Genomic DNA, 27370 nt, shown 5'->3' on the forward strand with positions numbered 1-27370 from the left:
CTCTCGCAGCCAGCACGGCCGCCTCCTCCCTCGCCGCAGAGCCATCCCTGGAGCCGCACAGCACCGCCGTCAGGTCGGCCACGGCGGCTAGCGGTCGGCCACAGTGGGCTCCCACCACGGTCGGCGCCGCCCGAGCCACAGCCGCGCGCCAGCTGCCCCCTGGAGCAGTCCAAGCTTATCCTCATGCTCGTCGGCGCCACGACGCCCTGCCGCAACAGAAGTGGTCGGCCGGCGACCTTATCCCCAGCAGCGGCGGAACCGACCTAGCTACACTATAAATGGTGACCCCGAGCTCCTCCTAGACCCTAGGCAGCCTCAAGCCATCCCCCTAGCGCTCCCCTAGCCCGTAATCGACCAGAGGAGGCTGTCTTCCCCGTCTCCGGCCAGCTCGGCCACCGCCGCCTTCCGGCCCCGTTCATCACAAATAGGCCCTCCCCCGTCCATCCAACACCACCACCCGACTCCCCTTCGTCTTGCGGAGCTACCCAAACCCCCTGTTGCGACGGAGAGCCACCGTAGCCCCAAACCCCCAATTCACCCGTAGCCACCGGCCGCCGCGAAGCTCGCCGCCGGCGACTCCCTTCGTCCCCGCCACCCTCTCGACCACCGGGAGGACCGCCCTGGAGTGGTGGATCCATCCCCGCCCTCAGAGCACCGTGAGGAGCCGCCGTTCGCCGGCGTCGATCGCCGGAGCCCCCGCCGCGGCTCGGACAGAGGAGGAAGAAGGCGGGGGACTAGTCAAACCTGACCAGTGGGCCCACTGGACCCACTGTCAGTGACCCACGCGCGGTCCACGCTTGATAAGTGGAGACGTAAACTCGGAATACTCCTTCGACGTGGTCAGTTTTCGAAACGTTTTTCCCTTTTCCATTTTATTTTAAAAAATAGATTTTTGACCAAAACTTTGATTGTCTATAACTTTTTAAATATAACTCCAAATGAGTTGATTCTTTTTCCTACCTCTCTCAAATATTGTCTAGCTTATTTTCAGATTTCTTTGAAAAAAATTTAGACAACTTTTTGGTACTGTTTTTGAAACTATATATTGATTCAAAAATATTTTAAATAGGATTTTTGGAGAGAGAAGAAAACTTTCAAAGGTTTTGGGATGCACCCTGCCTCCCCACAACTTGAAGGCAAGCATTCTGAACTCTGGCATAATGTTTTTGTGTGTCGTTTGAACACGGTTACAATACCTTCTCAACATGGAGTATCTGTTATTTTATGTGATGATATGTTCAAACTCATGAGTGAATATTGATAATTTCATGCTATTGGAGTTTGATATGTTTGGGATAGTAGTCACCATCATATGCCTTTCATGCCTACCGGGAGGAAGTCGGGAGAGCCTCTGTCTTGGGTAGACACAAGCTTGTCTCCGGTCTTTGGTGAGACGGTTGTGTCCGGTACAACAAAGCAAGGCATGACGAGTGGTGACTTTGTCTGTTGGTTGAAACATATTTGTTATGCTAACCATGCAAGGGATACTTAAACCTCCTGAGTCGACCATAGATCGAGTCTTGTTCCGGTAACCCCCACACTTGTTTCGTACTACCACTTGTCCCTGCCATAGGTAGGGTACGGTTCAGTAAGTTGTCAACCCCTTTCTAGCACACACCGTATAGAGGGGGCCGGGATGAGGGTTCCATGGCCCTGGATTAAAGCCAGTCATCCGGTCAGGGGGCATGGGTGTTTCGGTTGTAGCCGAGGGGGTAGCTCCCCCAGTTTGCGTGCGGTATAAATTTTGTGATCCCATGCTAATCGAGGTTGTAGCCTCCCCACTAAGAGTTTTGCTTAACGAGTGACGTGGGTGATTCCAGACACCGATGAGTCAAGCTGGTGTGTGCGGTTGGGTGTGTTTTCAACTAAAAGACCGTAAGCGGAATTAGTCCGGATGGACTAACGGAATTCGTTACTCATGGGTAAAGAGTACACCCTCTATAGAGATTATATCTATTCAAGTAGTCGTGTCCATGGTTAAGGACTACAGTCTGGGTTGGGTCAAGTGTCGGTCTTAGTGTCGGTCTTCGGAGGAAAAACAACTAAGTCAGAACATTGACTATGACCGGTGATATATGATGATTATGATTATTATTATTGTCGACTAACTATGTTCATTATTTGATTTATTGAGTATCCCTGGGACGGTTCTACCTCCTAGATATTCACTGTGATTATTCTGTTATAAGCCCTTTATGTGGGGTCGCATAGACGCCCGACTGTGGCATGTCTATTGTTTAATTACCATATAAGCCCTTTATGTGGTGTCGCACAGACGCCCGACTGTGGCATGTTTGTTATTTATTTACCATATAAGCCCTTTATGTGCTGTCGCTGAGACGCCCGACTGTGGCATGCTTGTTATGTATTCACTTTATAAGCCCTTTATGTGGCGTCGCACAGACGCCCGACTGCGGCACGTCCGTTACTCATTTCACTTACGGGCCCTTTCTATGGTGTCGCTCAGACGCCCGACTGAGGCATTCTATTTCTACTTTCTAATTGCATTATTCATGTGCTATGTGAATAACTTGTTTGCGTGCATCATGGATTTTATTTCTGTGACTGATGTTGTGATCATAGAATATTTCAGAGCATGATTATCATTTGTTACATTATACTTGTTTTCATAATGTTTGCGAGTACATTCAAAGTACTCACTGGCTTGTCCCTGGCTATTGTCTTGGCCAGATTTATTGCTTGGAGAGGAGCCTTGTGATGACAGCCCCGGAACCTAATCCATGGTGATAGTAGCCTCGCGAAGATAGGAGTTAACCTGGTCAGCTGTTCCTGTGGGAAATGGAGTTCCACAGACGCTGATGACCACAAACCGCGTCCGCCATCAACCACTAGAAACCTTGTGTTGTACTCATAGGCCAAAACGGTCTTGTACTACATATCATGTATTTTGCTTGGAGTTTTTGTATCAAGTTTGTGTCTTGCCAGCTAACAGTAATCCTGGGGCTGGTGAGCATAAGGGCCACTTTCTAGGAAATTAATATCCCGAAATCCGGTCCTGAGAATTGATAGGCTATCCATGGAGAAACTCTTCATTGAGAATAGAACATAATGTTAGTACAAAATGTGTACTCCAAGATGATATAAAACTTATGCCCAGAAATTTAAAATGCAGCTTATGGTTACAAGTGGAGATGATAATATACAGTACCTGAATAACCATGGAGCCAAACACCATCTTGAAATGAGCACAGAGATCATGTATTACACCCAAGTTCTCTAGTTTAGGCGCAGAGACGAAAATTATTTGCGACGGTAAATAACTAGAATCAAGGATCAACCTTTGAAGTGAAGGGGCATCTTGGTTGATGAGATGCCTTCCGTTAAAAGAAATTCCAATTCTTACAAGGTTAGGGGACTTCATTTGGAGACAACCGATTGTAACTGTGAAAACAAGCACCAAGCACTCCAGGGCGAGGCAACTGGAGTGGATTATGTTGTGCAATGTGGCCTCTGATATATAAACCCACACAAGTGAAAGTTTTTTGAGAAATGGGAGTCAAAGGTTTAGTACCAGATTGTCTGGTAGGTAGCACAGCGCAAATGTGGCGGTGTGGAGAGAGGAGGAAAACCACGAGATGGACATCGGTGCTGAGGGCACGAGTACATGGCATTCAGTATCTGATAGGTGATTTCCTGGGGAATAGTAGAACTCAAGAAGCCATAGTTCTGTGAATTCAGGGGATTTCAGCCAGGCATCCACCTTGTAGAACATGGTATGCTTGCTCAGGTAGCATGATGGGATGCAGAGGCTTTGAACGAATCCCTAGTGGGAGGAGATGATGGCTCTAGGGAGTTCAAAATCATTAAAGACAGATAGCTGACGACAATCGAGATTAAGGGGCGCGACGCGCCATAGAGGGTGCCACTGAATTGAGAGGACTTGGGTGCGGCAGCAATCCTTGGTGGGGACAAGCGAGATGATCTCCCCAAGGATGGTGTCCGGGAGATCGCTAATGTGGTACACCCGAGATTCTATGGGTTCCTGGGATCCGTTGGGGGCGGGCTCGCCGCTTCTCCCGGCGCTGCCGGGTGCGGGATCTAGAACATGCGTAGCCACTGGCAGGAACCTCATCTTCTTGGCACTGGGGTCAGCCGACTCCATTTTCCTCGAGGGCGTCGCGTCGAGCTCACGAATTTGAGCAGAGTAACGAATAATGAGCCTAGTTGTACTGCAAGGGAAGAAGAAGGGGAGCTGGGGGTTTTCTATAGTAGTGAGGAAGAAGGGAACTAGGTTTTTTTGTAGGAGTGAGGTGAGGAATTTGGGGGTACGAGTGGAGTGAGCTTGACATGAGGTGGGTGGGAGTGAGGAAGAAGAAGAGCACCCAGTTTTTTGGGGGGGTGGGATGGTGTGTTGGGTAGCGCCTCTCATCAAGTAAATATATGGGCTTTTGAATTGATTTTATTATTTACTAGGGTGGATGGGCTATTTTGTCTTGGGACCAGAGAAACAATTACTACTAGTACAGTGGAGACGCTCTATAGCTACCTAGAATTACTACTAGTACAGTGTTTACACTACCGCTTCTGGCTCCTCCGAGGTCATCGAAACGCCTCCTACTAAATGTCGTTTTACTTTTGTCACCGACATGCAAGCCATGTAGCGTGCAGGCCCAAATGCGATACACCAAATTAGAAGGCAGTATGCAGGCGGAGAGTCACCCCAGTCGTAGTGCGGCAGTAATGAGTCGTCGTATCACAAAACCCCACCTCCCCGCAGTCTAAGTTTGACGAACGAAGCAACCATCATTTCACTCTTCGCTGAATCCCCTTCTCCCTCACCGTCTTCAAGAAAGCCAACACTCGCATCTGCCATTGTTCTTCTCTCCCAACGAAGGAAAGTTAGGAAGATCCATGATGTTGGTATATTTTTGTTAAGGAAAAAGAGATCTTTTGCAAAGCAGTAACTGATCCTCACTCTTTTTTTTGTTTCATTGTCATTGTGATTGTGTTTTCTGTTCAGTGGTCTCCTAGTATTCATCAGCTTCATGATGGGCCAAGGAGAACCAGACAAAGATCTGCCGATGTTGGACCAAACGCAGGAGGATGATCCCCACGAGATAGAGAACTCAAGTAGATGGAGGCAGCCACCGAGCCAACCTCAGATACGCTCACGGCCACTACTGAGATGGTCAACGCCCCGTTTGAGGTTACAGCCCCCGTGGCCTTGCAGGAGCAGTTTTCCCCCTTCGAGGATGTGTCACAACCCTAGCTCAGCCCCTGTTGTCTTTGCTTGAACATCATGTCATCATGTTTAAAATCCAAATGAATTCGATTTGGGGATGTTCAAACCCTAGAACTAAATCAATTCAAATAGGGTTGAATAAAATATTTTTCAATAAACCCAAAATGCCCCTAAGAAAATTTATGATTTCTGGTTAAGGTGGAAACCTCTGCCAAAAATGATGAATATACTTTTAGATCATTTTTGAATTTTTGACTTAAATCGTATTGTATTTGAATTTGGGAATTTAAATACTATAAATAATTTAAGTGCTCAAATAATTATGAAACTAAATGTGGACCACTGGAATAATCCAAAGAGTGTCCACAAATTATTTCAGGAGTTTACAAAATGCTTTAGTATTTTTACTAAAGCCAAAACAATTACAAAAATAGAAAACAGAAACAAATGTTTAAAACAGAGAGAGTTCACCTGGGCTTACCTGCGGCCTAGCCCACGCCTATAGTGGCCTAGCCCCAGTACCGCCTCCTTCAACCTCGTGCCAGAAGGCACGAGGGCGTGTGCCCACAGTGCGCTAGCACGCGCACGTCCACCGACAGCCACCTCCTGCTTGCCGCTTCGCCTTGGCCCTCCCTGGTATAGCTACGCCACCCCCTCGACCCTCTCTCGCTTTCCCAGTACCTCTCCCCCTCCTCTGGCTCTCTCCCCTGCATCACCCAAGCAACGCCGTCGCCACCGCTCGCTGCTGCCGTGACCAGTGCCACTGTCTCGCCTTGCTGCCATGTCTAGGAGCTCCCGCTCGACGGCCTCGACCTCTCCGTTGTCTCGCGTAATGCCGGACGCCTCAAAGCACCGTCCCCGGCGCTTTCTTCCTCCTCGGCCGCCGGAGATCCCCCTCACCACCCCGACTGCTCCAGTTCTTCTCCGAGCTCGCGGTCAGTACCATCGCGATTGCCATGAGCCCCTCTTTCCCCTCCCCCTAACCCCGTTGCTCCGTTCGACCTCAGGCTAGCGCCGCTTCCATGGCCGAGCTCCGTTGCCGCCTTCCTTGTTGTGCGCCACCATTGCAGCCTGCTCCTGTCGTTGCCGAGCATGGCAAAGAGTTCCTCATACCTCCGGGAGGCTGCCTATCCCTTTTGCTAGCTCGCATGTGCCCCGTAGCACCGCTGCCCGCATGTGCCTGAGTGTCGCCGCCGCCCACCTCAACGTCGGCGACGCTACAGCCCTCCCCTGCAGCTGCCACTTGCACCACCCGATGCGCCTCTCTACGGGCATTCGAAAGAGCCTAGCCGCGCTTTGAACGGCCACCGGAATCGGCCGGCTGGAGTACCTCCGCCGTCGCCTATGGTCACCGGCGGCTAACCACCGACGTAACTGGCCATCAGGGCCTAAGCATCCTACTAATTACCCCCTGGAGTCAATGACAGTTGGGCCCCACCTCCTAACTAACTGGCTAACTAAAATATATTAAGGTTAATCTAATTGCAGTAGGGCCCACATGTCAGCCTTGACTATGCTAATGTGTGTGTTGATCCAACCCCACTTATCTGTGACCCTAGGCAGCACTAGGTCACTGACCAGTGGGCCCTGCTGGTCAGGTTTGACCTGGACCGGCCCCTGTTGACTTGCTGATGTCACACCGACGTCATGCTGATGCAATAATGCATTTTCTGGATTAAATTTAATTCAGGAAATTTCAGAAAATGTTTAAAACTTCAAAAATTCATAGAAATTAATCTATAACTCCAAAATAAAAAAAATTATATATGAAAAATGATCAGAAAAATCCAATCTATCCATCTGTACCATTTTCAAGAATGTTAGACAACTTATGACTACTGTTTAGGACAAATCAAAGAAATGCCATTTTGATATTCACATATGAAGTTTGAATTTGAATCTTGTGTTCAAACCAACTTCATCTAAATTGCTGCTAGTTGCATTAGCTCAAATCACAACATATTGACATGTCATGATCATGCATCATATTGTTGCATTGCATTGATTGTGTTCTTCCTTGTTTGCCGGTATTTGTCCCCTCTCAGTAGACGTATTTCCGACGATGAGTTCGATGACACCGATGAAGAGCTATAGTATCTTTAGAAGTGCCAGGCAAGCAAAACCCCTTGTTCATTCCGATACAATCCCACTCTCTCGCTCCTGCTCTGTTTTACTCCATTAGGACAACAATGAGTCATTTGTTACATGCTACGGTAGCTGAACCCCTTTCCTCTACATGACCTGTCATTGCCATAGTAAATAGATGAAACCAACTAGCGTGAGTAGGATTTGTTTGAGTCATGTCGTGCCTACTCATTCATGCTTGTTTGTCATGCCTGCTACTGCTTAGAGTTGAGTCAGGTCTGATTCGTCGGGGATGAATTGGAAAGTTGTGAACATGTCCTACTATTTAGAGCTAAGTGTGTGAACATGATTTGGTAAAGGTAGCGGTGGGAGGCCATGTAGGAGTACATGGTGGGTTGTCTCATTGAAACCGTCCTCAGGAACTGAGTTCTGTGTTTGTGATCCATGAACAGCTACTGCCACACATTGGGCCCTAAAGTATGACCCTGCTCGACTTATTAACCCCACATGTCCTCTGTCCAGGAGTTGCAAGTAGTTTTTGGTGTTTGTAGTTTGCTGGAGGCCGTGCGCAGTGCTGACCCTAGGGGTGGGCTGTGATGTGGTAGGCACGTAGCACGGTGTACTGGGACGCCAGTTTGGTGCCTCAGGAACCCTGCACACATCGTTCGGGGCCGTATGTGGAAACTTCGGCCGGACTCCCTACGGATGGAACCTGAATAGGACGATAAACCTGGACTAGGGACTTGTGTGGTTAGTCAGGTCGTGGTCTACACCCACGTCGGCTTTTGCTTGAAGTCTGCCGAGCACATGTCGTGTGCAGATGCTAAGTGGTGGAAACATGTGTGAAGAAGTACGCCCCTGCAGCGTTATAAATAATCTATTCAAATAGCCGTGTCTGTGGTAAAGGACCTCTGGGTTGCCTATGCAGTTCATAGACAAGTGAAAGTGGATACTCTAAAATGCGCAAGATAAGCGTGAGTGCTATGGATGGCCTTCTCGTAGGGAGACGGGAGCGGATCCATAGTGGTGTATTGATATGGTGAATATGTGGACTCGTGTGCGCCACCTCAAAAGAATTACTAGCAGTCGTAGTTCAGATAGCCACGAGTCAAAGTTGGATTGCTGCAGTTAAACTCCACCACCCCTTTGTTGGTACCGATGCATATGTAGCTAGTTCTGGTGTAAGTCTTGCTGGGTACATTTGTACTCGCGTTTTCTTAATTTATGTTTTTGCAGAGAGACTTCAGTCTCACTAGTAGTTCCGCGTGGACTTCGACGTTTAGCTTGTTACATTAGCTACGATCTTGTGCCCTCGGGAGGGTCTTGTAGATAGTTAGGCTTCTAAGCCCTTTTCATTTGTAGTTGACTGGACTCAGACATGTTATGCTTCTGTTGCCTGTATGCTCTGAATGTTGGGTCATGTGACCCATGTTTGTAATATCTGGCTCCTCAGAGCCTATTGAATAAATACTTTGAGTTATAGAGTTTTGTTGTGATACCATGTTGTATTTGCACATATCGAGCATATTGTGTGTATGATTTGTAATGATTGGTATGTGTGGGATCCGACAACCTAGTTGTTTATTCTTGGTAGCCTCTCTTATGGGGAAATGTCTCCTAGTGCTTCCACTGAGCCATCGTAGCTTGCTACTGCTCCGGAACACTTAGGCTGGCCGGTATGTGTCCTTCCTCGTTCCTGTGTGTGTCCCTTTGGGGAAATGTCACGTGTTGTTCCTTTAAGTCCTTGTAGCTTGCTACGACTTGCACTACAAAAAAAACTTCCGTGATGATACGTGTTTGTCACAGTAGGTCACGTTTTTTGTCATGCATGTACATCCATGATGATTTTATGACAGATTCAAGATAGTCATACTTGTGCTGTCGTAGAAGTGTTCCATGACATTACCAAAATTATCATCATGTAAGTGTCCACTTCCATGACGATAAATCACGCATCACGGAAGTGCTTTCGTCAAGGGTGACCGACACGTGGCATCCACCGTAGTGGAATGTCGTTAAGCTATCGGGTCGGGTTTTGGATCCGATAATCCGTTAACAACCCCGACCAATGGGGATTTTCCACGTGTAAAATCATCATTGGCTGGAGGAAACACGTGTCGGCTCATCGTTGGGACAGATGTCATCCACTCAATGGACAGAAGGCGCCTATGATACGTCGACACGTGGCACGGCCCAACAGAGGACCATTCCTGTGAAAAGGCCGGCCCATTTGACTTGGTCAAAAGGTGGCGGGCCGGCCCATTGAAATCCTGTTAATGACCTGTTCGCATGTAGCCCATTTACAGCCCGCTAACCCAAGGCCCGTTACGCCCTATCCGAATTAGGCCCAGTAGCGTCATCTAGGCCATCCAACATGATTCCAGCCCATTTTCACTTCTGCCCCATGTATGGCCCATGACATCTTTCGGCCCATATGAGGCCCTTTATAACTCTTGGCCCATTAACGGCCCGTGGTGAAGCTGGCCCATAATGAACAATTTATCACTTTACACCCATTAATGGCTCGTGGGGAAACTGGCCCGTAATGAACAGTGTATCACTTTATACCCATTAACGGCGCGTTATTCCGTTGGGTCGTTTCCAACCCATGTTATCTTTCGGCCTTCTCAGAGCCCATTAATTATTGGGCTCATTTCCAGCATTCGTTTACTTACGGCCCATTACTGTCATTTTCTGCTTGTGGGCCAAATTCAGCCCGTGGTTACAGTCGGCCCGTTTGGTGGTCCGTTAATATGTTGGGCCATTTTCATAGCGTCATCAAATACGGCCTATTAACTATGGCCCATTATGGCTGGCCCATGAACGAACGATTCCAACTCTAGCCCGTTTACGGCCATAATGCGGTCTGTTTGGCCCATGTTTCGCCAATCGATCATACGGCCCGTATAAGGCCCATCGATGATACGGCCCGTAGAAGGCCCATTGTTTCTATGGCCCGTAGAAGGCCCATTGTTTCTACGGCCCGTAGAAGGCCCACAGTTTCTACGGCCCGTAGGAGGCCTAGTGTCACTACAGTAAATATTATCCCATGGTTATTGTGGCCTAGTTTTAAAAAAATAGGTTATTGCAGCCACTAGCAAACCGTGAAAAAAGAACTGCAATGACTACAAGCAAACGAATAAACAAGACAACAAGGAAATAAATAAGCAAGCAACTTACGCTAGGCTATCATGGCTATCACACATATTACATCCACTGGGCATCAAAGTTCGCCACCAGTGCAAATAAACGCGCTGACAAAACAAGTTCCACTTTCCTGATTTTTCACTTATGCTTAGGGTTTTCCCCTTTTTTCTACTCTACTATGATCCTCGTAGGTGCTTTCTGTCGTACTAGCATTACTCCACCCTTCAAGCTAAACAACACAACACTCAAAATTTGAAAGCTTAGTTGTTCAAATATGATTGTGATATGATACGGATATTAGTTAACCGACACATTTAATTGGTTAGCTAAAGGTCCCACTTGAGTTTCCAAATGCATGTCGCGACATATAGAGAGATAACATAATTGCATTTCTTTTTCACTTGTTGACCGTACTTTCTTCTCCATACCAAATCTTAGTTGTTATTTCAAAGCAAACATCGGTTGCTAACTACCCTTTGCTCGGTTTGCAGCTTCAGATCTGCCATCCCACTGCCACGGTCAACACTGTACTCATCATGCTTATGGTTTCCCCATTTTATGATGACCACAATCAGCCAACATGGTTCGTGTCGTAATTGCACTGCTCCACCCATCGAGCTAAACAAGCTTAGTTGTACAAATTCATATATGATATTATTGCTGATATAAGTAAAATTGAGAGATATTTAATTGGTTAGCTAAATGTTCCTACTTTAGTTTTGAAATGCATGTGAGCCACATATGGAGAGACCGGAAAGAATAGTATTTCTCTGTGCGCTCTGGTTCATCATGGGTGGCCAACCTACATTGTATTGAAAGACTTGTAATATCTTCAATCTGCTTGCTCTTCTGCTCTTCTTTAAGATGATCCTCTTCTCTTGCGGTCGACTGGTCAGGTCGAGTTGTTCTCCCTTAGTATATTTTGAATCTGTCAGGTCAGGTCGACTTGTTCTTCTTTTCTATATGTTGAAGTTGTCATCTGCGAAGTGTCATCACTTCTGGAGCTCTCATATTTTGAGTAGTAGGCTACATTATATTAATGCACACACCAAATTACAGCATGCATGGCATCTCTTAAAAGAATTGCAGAGATAGCACAAAGGGGTTTACAAGGAGGCAATATTGGATTAGAATCACTTCTGCATTACAAAGAAAATCTCACTTGTTTTTATGTTTTCATGCATGTAAGATATTGAACATTATCAAAATGAATATGAGAATGGGCGCACGAGAGGAATATGGCAGAACAGTCCACTGGCTAACAAACTTGGCATGGTGGAGGATGGCCTATCTTATTCACCCATCAAGGTGCTTGCTCTAACTTTGCAAAGCTGTATTGGTCCCACATATTTTCCATCTGACCTCTTGCATTACTTCTACTTTGTTACACCATCTGCTTAGTTTAAGCATCATATATGAGTATATGCCATACCTATCCATTTTCTATACCTATTTCATGTGTCGTCACACTATGTTTTTCCATTCAAATGTTGTTCTTTCGTAATAGATGTCCAAAAGGAAGAGGGTGAGTGCAGATCCTCAAGGAGTACAAACTAGGTATTTGGAAAAGGTAGTGATACCTGTTAAATCAGATAGATCAGCGCCACAGAAAACACATGCCCAACTGTACCACACTTTACCCCTACTCCAGTGCCCAAACCCCTATTAGAACTGCTGAGAGCCAAGTGTCAGGTACTGCCCATGATATCAATTCAAAATTTGAACTCCTAAATTTCTGCATGTGCCTTACCTTCTCTCTTGTATGAAAACTAATTTCAGATGAATCTCCTTGCTCAAAGGATCATACGATCTCACAATAATACTGGGCTCTGCATTGCTCTTGTCAGTACCTCTCTCCCTTTTGCCTTGTAACGCTGTACTTAATTAATTGCTATTTGATTATGTATCATCAGTCTGCACCTGAGCTTCTTTATCCTATGTTTCTTCCAACATTATTTGATCTATATTTACTCTTTGCAAAATGTAGAATAATGGCAACGCTTATAAAGAATTTTCTTTGGGGAATTTATTGAATTATCCTGCCATCAACATGGAGAAGGGCTTTGTCCAGCCCGTGTTAACATGTAATGTAAGTCCATCCTTCTCAAGCCTTCAAACTTTGTTCTAGTATAGATTTGGATAGGCATCATTTCGTCCACTGCTGTTTGCTTTGCTGTTTACATTTGATTGGATGTTTGCAACAACTACAAGTTTCAAATTGTAGTTGTAAAAACATGTTCCTTATGCAGAACAGATCCATTTATTTGCTTATATAATTGTGAAACCTGTTACGTGTCTCCTTGTTTCTCTTTCAGAGTCGTATCTCTTATGCCAGGCAGAACTTTAGGGAAGATAGTGAGCCAAACCATCTTGAGGACAGTGAGATGACCCCAAGGTCCTGTCTTAATGAAGACAGTGAGTTGAAGCTACTCACCAGCAGTTGTGAGACAACCTCTATGCAGTCACTGCCTCAATCAGGTTGACTTCTTCAGTCTCAACTTAAAGCGGAAAGGCTTTCTTCAGCTCAACTCTGACTTGAAGTCAAAGATGCAATGAAGATGTCAGAGGACTGCCTTGCGCACCATCATGCCATACAGCTACGGGTGATGCATCTATCATTGACACAACTGAGGTCTACTCAGCTTCTTCGGCTGTTTGGGGGGCCCGACCTGGCCAGGCTTAGTGCCTTCTGAAGTGCTCTCAGTTTTGTATAGCTGGACCAGTGGGTGGCGCACATGCTTTTCGAAACGAATATAGGAACATTAGGTGACCAATTAAACATTCTCGATTTTAGTGATATGAGCATCATATCAGATTCGTCTTTCAACACGTAAGCTTTGGGTTGAGCTCTTGAGGAGCAGTGCTAGCACGACACGAAGCACCTACGATGATGGTAATGAATATAAAGGGGGGAAACCATAAGCTTTACGAGTATAGTGCCCATGCCATGGCGGATCTGAAGGTGCAAACCGGACAAAGCTACTTCGCAACCAATGTTTGCTTTCAAGTAGCCACTACGATTTGGTACGGACAAGAAAAGTACAGTAAACAAATTACGATCTATTTTCTGGGTGAGATCAATAACTTAAGCACATATGGAAGAGTACCACCTCTCTTGCGACACTGTGTAGGCCTATGCTAATACGTCGAGGGTGTTGCGGGTGCGATGGCTGTCGGCGGCGGGGAAGAAGACTTTAGACGACAGACGGCCGGGTCGGGGGATAAATCCTATTGCCGTGGACGAGGCTGTCGTAGGAGCGGCAATGGCAATGTGGACGATGGCGCCGACGAAGCGAGAGGAGGCGATGAAAGGATCCTTGTCTAGCACCATGGATGAGAGACGTCCATCTCTTGCAGTGGATGACGGGGTAGGGGTAGCGGCTCCGGCAAGGTGGAGGATGGGGTGGCGGACGGAGGAGGCTGGCCACAATGCGGAGGTTGTCGTGCCGCCGATGGTGTATGAATGGGGAAATGGAGGGGAGGGGGATCTCAAACTTTGGGACGCGCTTGTCTGAAATGTGGGAAAGTTATGAAATTATCCCCCGTTTAAAAATTCGGACATCGCGTCGGTTGGGGATAGGACGGTAATCTCGCATCTCCCAAATATTTGCCGGTAGCTATTTAGGGTGAGGAGAGGGTGTTTTTCCGACCACGGTTGGCGCCCACGGTGTATGAACAGGGCTGACAGGTAGGGCTATTGTGTGTTTGAGGGAAGTTACCCATCTGCCCCTATTTAAAATATTAGCCTACATCAATTTCGATCGAGGAGAGTTTGTTTTGCTGCCCACCGTGTATGAATGGGAAATGGAGGAAGAGACACATTTCTTTCGGATGAGCTTGAATCACATGTGTTTTGCCGCCCATGTTTGGTGCCCACCGTGTCCGAATGGGCTCGGGGGTCATCGTGTCACGTCTGATTGAAGTTACTAGTCTACCCATATCGACAATAGTGTAAATCTGGTCGATAAGGATGTCAAGTGTTAGGGGTAGACAATAATTTCCATCTCGCAAACACTTGCTTCGGGCAGCCCACAAATTATAGCGGGTGTTTAGCCGCTTCGTTCAAAACTTGGGAGAATTAGCATTCACGTTTGCCTGGGCCCTGGCAAACTAAACTCAAATCCAATTTTTATTGGATACGAGTATCCACAGATAATTCTACGTTTTGTTATTTATTTCTTCAAAACCACAACAAAGATTTATTCCACCTTTATATATGATTATGATTTAGAAATGCCGCGATCTTCGAATTCAGTAGGTTGGATACACTCTGAGTCAAACAGTTATTTCATCCAATACAATATGCTCACACGAAAAACAGTTCACCTTATGTCAATCATACAAGTACTGAGGATTACCTCGCCTAAAATATTCGGATCATTACAACACATGGACAACATAGGGGGTCTTGCAACATAATCCATTCAGAGACATGACACAACATGCAAGTACAATAATCTAATGACAATTTCAACTGGTACCTAAAGAAGAACCAGGATTAGCCTGGGCTTCAGATAGCAGAAATAGCAGGACCTCCTCCATCTTCAAATGCAACATTCTTACTTCCTCCAATTCTTGGGTTGCTTGCATAATGTGTGCCGCTAATTCCGTAATTTCGAGCCTCAAGATAAAGATTATCTCATTCATGGGAGCCACACCATCTGTTTCTGCCTCTAATAGAGCCTCAAGCATTATAATATCTGTGCTCAGACTGCTCGTGTTGCAGTTGAGTTTGGGCCAGCTGTCGTCGTCGCTGAAGCGGCTCCGGTGCTACGGTTGCGGCGCCTGTCGACATACAAGAAAGCTCATCTGTGGTAAGTGAACAGTTGCACGATAAAGAGAAAAACCGAAGGAGTACAAATCGAAATAACCTGATGAGGCTGCGGTGTCGGTAAAGCAGGGCCGGTGGAGTTGAATATGGCATCCATGGAGCGGGTCGAGTGCAGTGGACGATGGCTTCGGTGGGCGCGTTGTACAGTGCTTACGGTGAGGGGGATCTGTTACGGCGGACGAGGGCTTGTATGAAGGGCCAGCGATGGGGCGGATGAGGGAGTCAGTGAAGGGCCTACACTGCGGTGGACGAGGGTGCTGGTTAAGCAGATCCGGTGTGGTGGACCATGATGGCGGTCAAGGAGATCTGGAGCGGTGGACAAGCCAGTCGCTGAAGCGGCTCCGGTGAAGTGGTGAGTTGGCAGTTGGGGGTTCCATGGTGCGGAAGGTAGATCCGGTGGGGTGTGAGGTCCACCGCTGCGGCGGAGGACTAGATTCGGCAGCTTGTCGTGGTTGGGGGGTCGGGGAGGGGAAGGGGAGGGGCTCTCACTACTAGGAAAAGGCCTACTAATGGCACACCGGTTTTGCCTACTAATGGCGCACTACCGGTGCGCCATTACTAGCACGCCATTAGAATTTTTTACTAATGGCGCACCACTGGTGCGCCATTAGTATCCGGTATACTAATGGCGCACCTGCCAGTGCGCCATTAGTATGTAACACCATGCGCCATTAGTATGCCTCCCGGGGGGCCATATGTAACCATGTGCTTTGTCACACTAATGGCGCACTCTGCCACGATGCGCCATTAGTATCCTTTGGCATACTAATAGCGCACTCTGGCTTGATGCGCCATTAGTATGAATATTTGGTTTTTTTTTGCTTTTCTGATTTTTGCACAGGTTACAAAATATATTATTGGACAGAATATAGACAGCAGACACAGCAACATTAGATTCATCGAATACAATAGAAGATTAGTCTCCGAATACAATTCATCATATTAGTCTCCGAATTCAAAAGACCGAACAAAGATAAAACATTACAAGTCTCAAGACCGCGAGTATCGAGTTTGTCTTCACATTACAAGTCGATATCGATCATCTAAACTACCATCACATAAAAGAGAGTTGTGGTCATCACGATGAGCATCATCGCAATCAAACTGGTCCTCATCCGGTTCCTCCAACGCTCCCTCCTCTCTCCCGCTAGATAGCGGGCATATCTAGATTCGGCCTCCGCCCTAGTGGTGTACCCTTTGTAACTGTTACCGCTGAAACGGTGAACCTGTCTCCGACACTCCTCCCAGTCGTCGTAGACTCCGGGAACCTTACCCTTGTACACGACATACGACGGCATCTCTATGCACAAGCCAAACAACAGACAATACATAAGCAATATGTAAGTATGCAACAAAAGGATCGAAAGAGAAAAGCAAGACATTAATAGCACAATTCATGGTCCTACTAATAAATAGCATCGATTACATCTAAGTTGAACGACTGTCCAAACCAAAGAGACATACGAATTCATTAAAGTTTAATTACAACATGAGCTAATCAATGTTTCAGAACTACACATCACTACTTTTGACTCGACTCATCGGACAGGAGCATGGATGAAGCCGACGTCTGTCGTGATGGTCATGAAATCGCGGTCGTTGTCACCCTGCATTTGTAGCGTTTCATCTATCTCACTGTTGGATGGTTGATATCTGACGAAGAACTGCCCCGAGGTATGAAGGACATCTTGATGGATGATGCCCGCAAACTCCGACTGGATGCGAAAGAATTCTTGTCTGAGGTCCGCGTCCTGGACTGCCGACAAGCTCGCGGACCAATCTTTGAGATTATCTGGTAGCAGAAGTTGATGATGGTCCCTTGCGATCGCCCGCATGTGATGGAGGGCATAGTAGGTATCCTTCTGACCGCCAGGCGGCTGCTTGACATAGCAGAACTTCGTATTGTGTGAGAACATGTGCTTGCCATACTTACAAACTGCCCTGGTGAAGGTGCCTCCAGATTTGGCGTAGCCGGGGAGAACATCATCAAGAACTTTCTTGATATTTGTGTAGTCTATCTTGGAGTTACGGTTCGGGTCGAAATACGTGGCCATGGAATATTTCGGGCTTAAGAGGATGAGTGTGCAATGTGTGTCACTGCACAGAACACGGAATGTTAGAAAAAAAAAAGAACGATCAAAATCTAAGAAATCATATGTTACGGGGCGGTTAAGGGATGACTTACTTGGGAAAGTAAGCCACAAGGAAGTTATCCTTATCTGGGTTTGCCAGAATGACGCCTTCGAGGTGTGAACTCGCAACTTGGCGGTCCCCAGCGTTGTTCAAGTGCTTGGAACGCATGTAGAAGGGGTCGACTATCACGATGTCTGGGGTCTTGTCTCTAATGATCCGCATCTCCATACTCAGCGAAAACAGCCGAACGAAGGTGTAGTGCAGCGGATGAAGGTTAAACATAGCAAAGATGTCATCAAACCGCAGGATGATCGTACCCCCGATGTCGCCATCCGCAAAGCCCTTGCCCTCTGGCACCTTGGCCACGAAAACCGGGTATGCCACATCATTCTCTCTCATACGCCGCTTCTCCAAAGAAAGAACACTATCGTGCAGACTCCGCATAGCACCGGTTGCAGCATTCAGCATATTTGGCGGTAGCATCGCCCTACCCGCCACATGCACCCTCCTCGACATATCCTTTGGTGAAGGTGGCCCGTCCTGAGCACGGATCGAACTCGGTGCCGGCTGGCTCGCACCGGCGCCCTTGTTAGTCTTTGGTTTCCGTCCCTTCTTCTTGATCTCCTGTAATGGGACTGAGTTCTGCTCACAGACCGCTTTCTTCAGCGTGTTGGGGCTGATAATATTTTGCACCTCAGCTATCTGAGGCTCGGTGAAGGTGGGAGCTGGAGGCGTCTCCTGAGAACTGAACGGCAGACGACGCCTATTGCAATTGGATTTCTCCGCCGTACCAGCTAGATTGCGGTCGACTTGGTTGGGTTCTTGAGAAAGAGGCCCACAGAACTCGTCAGCGTACCCATGTTCGGCAAAGTACTTATCGACTTTGGTAAATGTACCATCGTCGTTGTCATCGTCGTCCGGATCCTGTGCCATAGGGCTGTCCGGATCCTGTGCCATAGGGATGTCCGGCAGGTCCGGTAGCGTTGCGGCGTTCTTGCCATGGCTTGGCGCCGGCATGACTGGCGGTCTTGTCTGTGGGGTGGTGTCCCCCGCCCCCAAACGAATCTGGATCTTCGGCCAAAGCAGCGGCCAGTTTACGCAGGCGCTGAGGGTCATCTCATCTTCTTCGTCGGCCCCAGCGGGTCGAACCGGAGGTAACAGCTCGTCGCAGCCTGGCAGCACCTGAACCACTTCAACCCTATACATTGTGGGTGGCATCGGATTACCGTGGAACATGCGGTTGCCCGGTTAAACGATTCTGCCCTTGGCGACATCGACCAACTTGGCGCCCACGAAGTGCAGAAGAGTGCAAGGAACGTCGGCGGTGCCCTGCGAAAACATGTACAGGGCGTTAGGGATGCCCAGTCAAAGGCAAGGAGATGAAGTCATCGGCCGAGAGGCTTAGTTACCGTGATGCCGTCGAGCTCGGCTAATGTCGAGGCACCGCCAACGGCGGGCGTGCAACTGATGGAGGGGGCGCTTGCTGGCGAGGTGCCGGCCGGCATACACCCGGGTGCATTAAGCTCCAATGCCTGTGCCGGCACCGGAGACACGAATATTGCCTCCGCCGGAGACACCAATGGCGCCACCGCCGGAGACACCAATGGCGCCGCCTGCACGTTGTGCGAGTTGCTGGACGTGAAGCTGGGAACCGGGGGAGGCCCCTGTTGGCCGCCCGCAATCCACGTCGTCAGCCCATGAATCAACGTAGGCACCATGGCGTTGAGCTTCGTTCCCAGTTGTTGTTCCACTTGCTCTTGGACAAGCTCCAGAATCCGCGCCACTTGTGCCTTGAGTGCTTCAACCTCGCGCGTCTGGCTTTCCGAGCTGGCCTTTTTCTCCTTCCGCACACCAGCGGTATAGTATGACCCCCATTTTGTGGACAAGCCTTTGCCGGCCACACGACCAGCTGACGTCGGCTTAGTGAGCTTATCCTTGCTTTTCATTATGTTCAACGCCCTATTTAAAGGGCTGTCGAAAGGGGAGCTCTGAGACGACCCCGCGCTACTGCTTTCAGTTTCCTGCAAAAGGAGCATGAACCATTTAGAAATATTGGGGATTAGTTAGAGTGCAACCATATGGAGCTAATTACGCGGGGGTGTATTCCTTACCAGAACAAGCTCAAGCGCCCTGGTCTTCGGATCCGTGGTAAGCTCCTTTATTATCGGATCCTCCTTGTACCGGGCCCTGACATAGTTCCTGGTCTGCTTGTTACCGCTGTATTTCTCGAAGCGGGGCGGTAGGCCTTGCTCGGCACGCTCCGCGTCCTCCTTGTCCCATATAGGCTCCGCCACTCTGTAACCGCCGGGACCGAGTTTGTGTTCCCCTAAGTTTAACTCCCGCATTTCTTTCCCCCACTGACTTGATTCGGCGGGTTGCACTGCTCTTGCACTTTATCTTGAACTCCTTGTAGTCATCTTCGCTCATCAAAGGATATTTCGCCTTGCTCTTCTCATAACTATCACCTTTATCAATCATTCTCTTCACCGCGCTTCTCCAAGTAGACAGGGCCGTGCTCATCTTCATGAGGGCGGCACTGTTCACTTTATTCCCTTAGAGGCGTGTGTTTTCAAATTCGGCGGGGAACTTGTATCGTTCGTGCAGCTTCGTGAAGAGGAGGCTGCGCAAATTCCCTCGGTCCTTATGCCTAATGTTCTCGGTGTTAGACTAATATCCTCATAGCATAATCTGACATCAAGCAAATATTATAAGAACAATGAAAATGTATGTTCACTGCAAATGAATATGGACCAAATGAATATGGACCAAGTATCCTCTAAAATGCATCTAAATGCAAGCTCAGAGATTTGAACATTTGGAAAACCCTAGCTACTTAATTCTCCAACACCCTTTCCTTGTCCAAATTTCTCCAACCCCCAACCCTAGAACACATCAGAAGGAAATAAAGAGGGGGAAAAGGGGGAAGCGGCTCGGGTACTCACTTGGGAGGTCGAGGGCGACTCGTGGCAGCCGGAGCTAGTCGAGGCGGCGCGAATTCGGCGTCGAGCGGTGGCGCTCCTCCTGGGCAGGCCGCACGGTCGAGGGCGTCGAGCGGTGGCGGTCCTCCTGGGCGTCCGAGCTTGTCCGGGTCGTCGTAGTCGAAGAGGAAGACAGCGGCGGTCCTCCTGGGCAGGCCGCGCGGTGTTGGACGGCGAGCACGTCGAGGGCGCAGGCGGGGCCGCGGGGGGAGGGGCGCTTGGGCGGGAAGACGTCGAGGGAGGCGGCGCTCGGCTCGGGGACGGCGAGGTAGGCGGCGCTGGGCTCGGCGACGGCGAAGGAGGCGAGGGGGGCGGCGAGGGGGACGGCGAACACGGGGGCAGCGGGTGAGATCGATGAGGCAGGGGAGAGATTAGAGACATTGGGGATTTAGTGGGGGGGAAGCTTTCTAATGGCGCACCACCCACTCGTGCGCCAGAAGTACGACTATTCTAATGGCGCACCACCCCACAGTGCGCCATTAGAATTTTGTTTCAATCTAACCCACTAGCCCTATCTACAACCTAGCCCTATCTACAACAGAACCCACCCACTAGCCCGACTGGTCAGCACGCAGCACACACACCAGGACGTCCTAGGTTCGATTCCCAGGCTCCCCAATATTTTTTTATGCATTTTAAATGCTGCTTTTTATATTTATTTGTGTTTAAATATGTTCAAACTTGTTTAAATCATAACAGTAATATTTTTTATAAAACAGTAATAATTTAAAAAGTGCCCATGAAATTTAAGTGTCCTCTTGATTTCAAAAAGTTTCCATGAAATTTAAAAATATTCATGATATCAAAAAGTGCCCATGAAATACAATCGAGAAATGAAGACTACGATTTAAATACAATCGATCTTAGCTAGCTATCTGTTCACAATCTTCTTGCCCTTCTTTTTCGCAAATGGAGTTCTTCTGTGGAACGGACGTCCTTTAGGTAGGGTGGTCCTGCTTCTTCTTGTGGTGTGTGCTGCTACTTCATCGTTGTCGTCATGTTCGATCTTCGGGTCGCCGTACTTGTCGAAGTCTTGCTCATTGGCTACTCCATCCATTCCGATTATCTTCCTTTTGCCTCTCCTTACGACAACACGACTGGGCTTTGGCGGGTCGGTAATGAAGAAGTGGTCCACTTGGGAAGCCAGTACCCATGGCTCATTTTTCGCGGTGACGTTTGCGCCCGCGGTCTTGGATTTGGCTTCGGGTATAACCATGGTGGTGAAATATCGGTCTTCTTTTAGGACGCTCTTGGCCCATCTGACACGAAACATCGGCACCTTCTCTCCAGCGTAGCTCAGCTCCCAGATCTCCTCGATCCTTCCGTAGTATTTGTCCTTGTCCTTACCGGTGTAGGATTCCATCATTACCCCGGAGTTCTGATAACCATCGCTCTTCATATCCTTGTCCTCGGTGTAGAATGTGTAGCCGTTGATATCGTACGCCTCATAGGTCATCAGGTTGTGCTCGGCGCCCTGTGACAAGGCGAATATGAGTTGTTCTTCCGCGGAAGAATCCTCATGTAAAGGGTACGACAGAAGCTTCTACTTGAACCAACGCGTGAAACATGAGTTGTGCTCTTTGGGTATATCTCCGTCCATCCTCTGTTGGCCTCGGTCATTGTACGTCTTCTCAATAAAGGTTTTGTGCTCTACCACCCAAGGATCGACCACGTCTATGTGTTGTAGCGCGACTAGGTTTGATCTTTCAAAGTCAGCGAGTCGACCCTCGAAGTCGACATGCATTTCGCAGCGACCCTCACGGTGACCCCATCCAGCGAGCCTGCCGAGGTGCCTGTTGACGGGCAGACCAACGGGGTTCTCGATGCCTAGATAATTCGTGCAGTAGGAGATGCACTCTTTGGTCAGAAAGCCCCTGGCTATACTTCCCTCTGGACGTGACATGTTCCGAACGTATCCTTTGATGACACCATTCATCCTTTCGAACGGCATCATGCTGTGCAGGAACGTCGGCCCGAGTTGGATGATATCCTCCACGATATGGACCAGCAGATGCACCATAACATCGAAGAATGCGGGCGGGAAGTACATCTCAAGCTCGCATAGTATCACCACGATCTCTTCCTGTAGCCTTCTGAGTTGCCTCACGCTAATCGACTTTCGAGAGATGACGTCGAAAAAGTTGCATAGGCCAAATAGCATTTCATGGACGTGCGCGTCCATGATCCCACGGATTGCAACTGGAAGTATCTGCGTCATCAGCACGCGACAGTCGTGAGACTTCATCCCGCTAAACTTCTGCTTCGCTGGGTCTAGGTATCTGCTTATCTTCCCTGCGTAAATGTAAGGAAGTTTTACTCCTAGGAGGCAGGTGAAAAACTGCTCGATCTCCTCCTGACTTAGAGTGAAGCACACGGGAGGGTAGTCATTTCCGGTCTTCTTGGCCTTTTTGCCTTTGCGACGACTTTCTGTGTCCTGCTTCGCCTCATCATCATCATCATCATCATCATCATCATCATCATCATTAGCGTGAAGCTCCTGCCTGATGCCCATTGATTTCAAGTCTGCCCTTGCTTTCGGCCCATCTTTGGTCCTCTCTGGCATGTTGAGCAGGGTACCAAGCAGACTCTCGCACACGTTCTTCGTGATATGCATGACATCAAGGCTATGAGGCACACGGTGGATCTTCCAGTACGGCAAGTCCCAGAAAACAGACCTCGTTTTCCATACCTTCAGCAGCGGCTCTGGCGCCTTTTGCTTCTTTCCCGGCTCTGGCGCCTTTTGCTTCTTTCCCGGCAGTGGGCAGTCTTTCCAATTTTTCAACAGCTCGTCTATTTCCTCGCCGCTCCTCGTACACGGGCGTTTTCGGGGTTCGGTTTCACCATCGAACAGATCCTTGCGTTTCCTCCACGGGTCATCATCGCGAAGCCACCTTCGATGTCCCATGAACACGGTTTTCAAAGACCCGGGATCTCTATCTAGCTGGCGATACATTGTGTCATCCATGCACCGCATCCAGAAAATCCGTGGACTACCTGCCCCGCGGGATATCCGTAACCAAGATAGTCGTGCACCGTCGTGAGCAGTGCGGCTCTCATAGGGAAATATTCTTTCTCTACGGCGTCCCACGTATTGGCTGGCATTTTCCACAGCGTGTCTAGCTCATCCTTCAGCAGCCCCAGATACAGATTGATGTCGTTCCCTGGTTGTTTCGGCCCTTCAATTAGCATACTCATGTGAATGTACTTCCTCTTCATGCACAACCAGGGGGGAAGGTTGTACATCCACACAAACACAGGCCAGGTGCTATGTGTGCTTCTCTGGCTGCCAAACGGATTGACTCCATCGGTGCTCGCGCCCAGCACGATGTTCCTTGGATCCTTCCCAAATTCTGGGTATTCGAAGTTCAATGCTTGCCACTGGCTCGCATCCTTAGGGTGACTCAGCATCTTGTCTTTTTATTTATCTCCGGATCATTTCCGTCATCTTCCCGCTTCTTCTCCTCCCTATCCGCGTGCCAACGTAGGAGCTTTGCTACCTTAGGGTCCGCGAAATACCGCTGCAGACGAGGAGTGATTGGAAAGTACAACACCGATTTTCGAGGAGCTTTCTTCCTCTTCTTGTATCGAGTGACGCCGCACACCGGACATATGGTAGACTCCGCGTGCTCGTCCCGATAAATGATGCAATTGTTCATGCACACATGGTATTTCACGTGCGGTAAATCCAAAGGACACACGATTTTCTTCGCCTCCTCGAAACTGGTCGGGCACTTGTTCCCCTTGGGAAGACGTTCGTGCCAGAATGACATGTTCTCGTCGAAGCATGCGTCGGTCATTTTGTGTTTTACCTTCATCTCCAGAGCCATGAGCGTTACTTTCAGGCGGGTATCCTCGGGCCTGCATCCTTCATACAATGGAGTAACCGCGTCTATCTCCAGTTGATCCAGCTTGGCTTTCTCTCAGGCGGCAGCTCTTGCGTTATCCGTCTGCTTGCGAAGCAGCTCTTGAATATGAGGGTCCTGCACCTAGCCTCCATCGTCGTCTGCTCCGGCATCTTCATCTTCATGATCATGCCCTTCGTCTTGATCTTCCTCATGATCATGTACGACATCTTCTACATGATGATTGTGTACATCATCACCGTCGTGATCATGTCCATGAGATTCTTCGTCTTCTCGCCCGCCCTCGCCGTGGTGGTTGTCTTGTTGCCCTTCCTCATTTCTTGCCCGGCCCCCATGGACGACTTCATAGTCATCTTCATCACCTTGCCACCGATAGCCATCCATGAAACCACGCAAGAGCAGGTGGTCCCGCACCTGCCCGGAATCCGGGTCCGCAATAAGGCTCTTCAGCTTGCATCTTCGACACAGACATCTTATCTCCGTCTCGTTCTTTTGAAGCATCTCGGCCTTCGTGGAGCTCAAAAACCTATTCATGATGCCTTCGGTCAACGTGCGGACCATGGTCGCCTGCGTGGTAGAGCAAAACGATATTTTAGAACCAAGAAAAAATTTGGCATGACCTTCCCTAAAAATAGGACCAAAAAGAATGCATAGTGCCAAAATTCTCGCCGAAACGAAAATGAATCAACATTCCGGCAAAATATTGGCAAACACAAACATATATGCAACACCACAAACACAAGCAACACCACAAACATACATAGATCTAGCTAGGCCACAAAAAGTGCATGTGCACGTTGTTGGAGCGAGCTAGGGAGAAAAAAAGTAGATCTACATCATGAAGATAGCTTTCCCCTTACTTACCTATCAAAAAAAGGTGATTTCACCACTTAATTTTGATGAATCTATGGTGGAAATGAGGTGAGGAGGAGGAGGCAGCCGAGACAAGCTTGGAGGAGGAGGTGGAGAGAATGAAGTGGGGAAAGTGAGTGGGTAGGTGGGCTGTCCAAAATATCTTGTTCGTCCCAGGTTACTAATGGAGCACCACCACACAATGCGCCATTAGTAACCCTGGTTACTAATGGTGCACCGGCAGGTGGTGCGCCATTAGTACTTTTTGCAGAAAAGTAAAAAAACATATGAATACTAATGGCGCACTGTGGAAAAGTGCGCCATTACTAGTTTAAACTAGTAATGGCGCACTTTGGCATAGTGCGCCATTAGTAGGTTTGCAAAAAAGTAAAAAATATATATATACTAATGGCGCACGGTATTGGTCGTGCGCCATTACTACTTCCAACTAGTAATGGCGCACTTTGCCGTCCATGCGCCATTAGTTTGTATGAAAAATGGAAAAAAAATCAATAGTAGTGGTGCACTGTGAGCACGGTGCGCCATTAGTGTCTTCCACACTAATGGCACATGGGCAATCAGTGCGCCATTAGTATATAGTAGTGGCGCACTGCTTGCGTGGTGCGCCATTAGAATCAGTCCTATCTATAGCCCTTTTCCTAGTAGTGTCTGGGGAAGAATGTTGGGGGCAAAGAGGGGAAAACAGTTGGGGAACGTAGTAATTTCAAAAATTTCCTACACACACGCAAGATCATGGTGATGCATAGCAACGAGAGGGTAGAGTGTTGTCCACGTACCCTCGTAGACCGAAAGCGGAAGCGTTATGATAACACGGTTGATGTAGTTGTACGTCTTCACGATCCGACCGATCCAAGCACCGAACGTACGGCACCTCCGAGTTTAGCATATGTTCAGCTCGATGACGATCCCCGGACTCCGATCCAGCAGGGTGTCGGGGATGAGTTCCGTTAGCACAACGGCGTGGTGACGCTGATGATGTTCTACCGACGCAGGGCTTCGCCTAAGCACCGCAACAATATGACCGAGGTGGAATATGGTGGAGGGGGGCACCGCACACGGCTAAGGAACGATCACGATGATCAACTTGTATGTCTTGGGGTGCCCCCCTGCCCCCGTATATAAAGGACGGAGGGGGGAGGTGTGGCCGGCCCCCTAGGGGTGCGCCAGGAGGAGTCCTCCTCCCACCGGGAGTAGGACTCCCCCCCTTCCTTGTTGGAGTAGGAGAGAAGGAAAGAGGGGGAGAGGAGGAAGGAAAAGGGGGCTGCACCCCTTGTCCAATTCGGACCAGAGGGGGGCTGTGCACCTCCTTCCTTTCGGCCTCTCAGCTCTATTCCCGTATGGCCCAATAAGGCCCATATACTCCCCGACGAATTCCCATAACTCTCAGGTACTCCGAAAAATACCCGAATCACTCGGAACCTTTTCGAAGTCCGAATATAGTCGTCCAATATATCGATCTTTACGTCTCGACCATTTCGAGACTCCTCGTCATGTCCCTGATCTCATCTGGGACTCCGAACTCCTTCGGTACATCAAAACTCATAAACTCATAATATAACTGTCATCGAAACCTTAAGCGTGCGGACCCTACGGGTTCGAGAACTATGTAGACATGACCGAGACACGTTTCCGGTCAATAACCAATAGCGGAACCTGGATGCTCATATTGGCTCCTACATATTCTATGAAGATCTTTATCGGTCAAACCGCATAACAACATACGTTGTTCCCTTTGTCATCGGTTTGTTACTTGCCCGAGATTTGATCGTCGGTATCTCAATACCTAGTTCAATCTCGTTACCAGCAAGTCTCTTTACTCGTTACGTAATGCATCATCCCGCAACTAACTCATTAGTCACATTGCTTGCAAGGCTTATAGTGATGTGCATTACCGAGAGGGCCCAGAGATACCTCTCCGACAATCGGAGTGACAAAACCTAATCTCAAAATACACCAACTCAACATGTACCTTTGGAGACACCTGTAGAGCTCCTTTGTAATCACCTAGTTACGTTGTGACGTTTGGTAGCACACAAAGTGTTCCTTTGGTAAACGGGAGTTGCATAATCTCATAGTTGTAGGAACATGTATAAGTCATGAAGAAAGCAATAGCAACATACTAAATGATCAAGTGCTAAGCTAACGGAATGGGTCAAGTCAATCACATCATTCTCCTAATGATGTGATCCCGTTAATCAAATGACAACTCATGTCTATGGCTAGGAAACTTAACCATCTTTGATTCAACGAGCTAGTC

The sequence above is a fragment of the Triticum dicoccoides genome, chromosome 5B (assembly GCF_002162155.2).
Source record: "Triticum dicoccoides isolate Atlit2015 ecotype Zavitan chromosome 5B, WEW_v2.0, whole genome shotgun sequence".
Classification (NCBI taxonomy): domain Eukaryota; kingdom Viridiplantae; phylum Streptophyta; class Magnoliopsida; order Poales; family Poaceae; genus Triticum; species Triticum dicoccoides.